General features: G+C 38.9%; 1 protein-coding gene and 1 non-coding gene across 4 annotated transcripts in view; one reads left to right on the plus strand and one right to left on the minus strand.

Annotated features, from left to right (window-relative positions):
• Positions 1-3,131, plus strand: part of ksr2 (kinase suppressor of ras 2) — a 112,400-nt gene that overhangs the window by 39,516 nt on the left and 69,753 nt on the right. The gene's annotated exons all lie outside the window — the stretch shown is intronic.
• Positions 2,780-2,852, minus strand: trnav-cac (transfer RNA valine (anticodon CAC)). The gene has a single exon. It is a non-coding gene; the product is annotated as a tRNA-Val (tRNA).

The raw sequence follows: 3,131 nt of genomic DNA on the forward strand, positions 1-3,131 counted from the left end.
ATAAATAAATAAATAAATAAATAATCCTGGTAAAAGCGCACAGGGCAAAACACTCAGAGTTCAGTTGATCTGTCAGAGACAGAGTCTTGGCTAAAAAATAAAATCAATACTTACAAAATGGTTAGGAAGCTCATTACAAACCTTTGGTTGAATTCAAGTCTCCATTACAGATCAGAGAAAACTAAAGAGAAATCAACGTTGTGTTAATCCATTTGAGGAGCCGGCAGTTTATCTTGAGGAAATAAATGACGACGCAGAAGTTAATTAGACTGTAACAATGCGGAGTCCGCTGATCAACCACTGCGGACGAGGCTCCTTTGTTGCGAAGAATTAGAAACCACTGGGAGTAACTCATCCAGCGGATTTAACAAATGGAGCCTTCTGGGTTCACGTTACCCAGGAGAGCGGCGCTCTGGAAGAGCTGCAGACGTAACATCTGTCCGTTTCGGAGAAGCGAAACCACGCAAATAAATAATCCGGACTGCACAGGGTAAAACACTCACAGACAGAGTTCAGTTGATCTGTTTGGATCAGACAGATCCAACTGACTGATGAATTACGCAGATTTTTTTGCAGATGGGAACCAGGAGGAAGTGCGTTCAGACCCCAGCGGGTGAAGTGATGCTAATTTAAGTGAAGTCGCTTAATTTATTATAAGTTATTGGGGCCAGTAAGTGGTTTTGTCACTACGGAGAAAAATTTAGATACATTTATCTGATCTGGATTCACGGTGAATATTAACTAAACCGCATAAAATACGACTAAATAGCCGATGTTAATATGATTGTAATTTCACGGATAAAAATAGTACATGACCGATTTTTTCTTTTTTTTTATGTTGTCGGTCAAGATAACGGATAACAAAAAAAGTCTAGCGCGACCTGCCGATGTCTCAGTTTTATTCGCTGGGAAAATCAATAAGCAGCTTGAGGTGACTCTGCTGCTCTCTAGTGGCGAGATTGCCTGTACAATCGGAATGCATTGTGGGAGATGTAGTTTGTAGTCAATTCGTGCTCAAAACGTATTTTAAGTCAATCATCAAGTTGGACGAAGTCCCCACCGTCTATGAAAGCGAAGCGCTGCTGATTTTACATGTTGATTTATGCAGCGCTATTATATTACTGACGATCAGACAGACATCTTCTCCCGCTCAGAGGAAATCACTGCGCATGTCTGGAGCTCCGCGTGCGAGTAAAGGTGGAGGCGATGGGTGACACAGACACGTAAGTCACGTTATTGTTTGGATTTTACGGCGCCACCTTAAGTCCCTGAACTTCACATTTTAACGGAAAAAAGAGTAACGCGACTAGGATGTAACGAGTAACGCGACAGTTTTGTAGAAATGCAGTGAAGTAGAAAGTACAGATACTTACTGTAAAATGTAGTGGAGTAAAAGTAGAAAGTATCCATTATTAAATCTACTTAAGTAAAGTACAGATACACGAAAATTGTACTTAAGTACAGTAACGAAGTTCTTGTACTTCGTTGCTTCCCACCACTGAAAATGGTCAAATGATCTGTTTACCCAAACCACATTTCCTGATTTCTAACATCATTGCTGGTTTCTGTCCTTCTTGGTATTCAGTTAAATGCATTTAAATAACAGGACAATGACANAAGAGATAAGAAAAGGAGGCTGCACAGCAAATTTGAAAGTGTTCCATCAACTCCTACAGTTAAATTCAACACTTTGAAAGTGTCTATATTGGTGCACTCTGGATGGTGTAGAAGTTGCACTTTTGAAAGTGTTATTTGTGATAGAGTTGAATCAACACTCAGTAGTTGAAATCAAATACACTTCAGTGTTAATCTACCCAACAACTAGTATGTATTGTCAAAAGTTAACATTATGAACGTGTTAATCTAACACAGAACAGTGTAAAGCAGGGGTGTCAAACTCAATTTCACCGAGGGCCACTTCAGCATATTGGCCCCCCTCAACGGGCCACATTGACGGTACAGATCAGGAGGGCATCCCTGTTAAAACACACCCAGACAAAAGGTTGACTTCCCTCATTCAGTTCTGTAGAGGCTTATAATGAGTCAATAGTCCAGGTGTGTTAGAGAAGGAATGCATGTAAAGCTGCAGATGGTAGCTCTGGAAAACTAGACTTGGGCACCCCTGGCATAAAGGTATAAAAATACAATGTTAAAAATACATTAAACAACACTTCATAATGTTAAATAATTGATTTTATGCATTGAAGTTTTAAATATTACATTTGAGTTTCCATGGATGTAAAATTACTGCTCAGTTTAAAAATTACAATATTTAAATCAGTGTTTAAAGGTAAGCAAACAAATAATAAAAACAAGTCACATGGGCAGACATTACAGACTTTATGCAAAGTTGACCTTGAGTTTGACACATGTGCATTACGCCATTGAACTGCCAGTTGGTAATTGAAGTAAAGTAGCTTCTATTTCAAAGAAGCCTACATTGAAGTCGATTAGCAAATGAACCATCACAAAAGAGGAAGGCTCTTGTTGTCTCATTGCACCCCAAGAGATGCATAACCTACAAAAACCATTTGTGTCTGGTTTCGAACCAGAGACCTTTAGCATGTAAAGCAAACATGATAACCACTACACTACAGAAACTGAACTTCTCTGCTTTGTTTCAGTTTGAGGTTCCAAAGTTGATGATGTGAGATGCAACGCATGAAAATTTCAACCAAGGCTTGCACTCAGATGCCTGGATTCAGAGTACAGACCATGACACCACAGAGCCCTTGTAGATCTTTAGTAAACACCTGTGATGAATAGAACATACTAAATCTGTTTCTGTCTGGTTTCGAACCAGAGACCTTTTGCATGTGAAGCAAATGTGATAACCACTACACTACAGAAACCCATGCTGTTTGTAGTGTTCCTGGTAGATGATCCACATTTTGTTAGAGACTAATAACGAGCATGGAACAATGTCAAATACTTACAGATCCTCTCAGAGAGCACAGTAACTTGGTGAACAAACTGTCAGACTTATACTTGTGCCTAATTTCACATTACAGTCCATAAACTAAGCCTGGGATCAACAAATTGTATTGAAGAGACAATTGGTTCTGCAGAGACTTGGCTAAATGGCTATAAAATAAAATCAATACTTACAAATAAAAAAATGGTTCAAAAAT

This window comes from Poecilia formosa, unplaced genomic scaffold (assembly GCF_000485575.1).
Source record: "Poecilia formosa unplaced genomic scaffold, Poecilia_formosa-5.1.2 Scaffold20, whole genome shotgun sequence".
NCBI classification, from domain to species: domain Eukaryota; kingdom Metazoa; phylum Chordata; class Actinopteri; order Cyprinodontiformes; family Poeciliidae; genus Poecilia; species Poecilia formosa.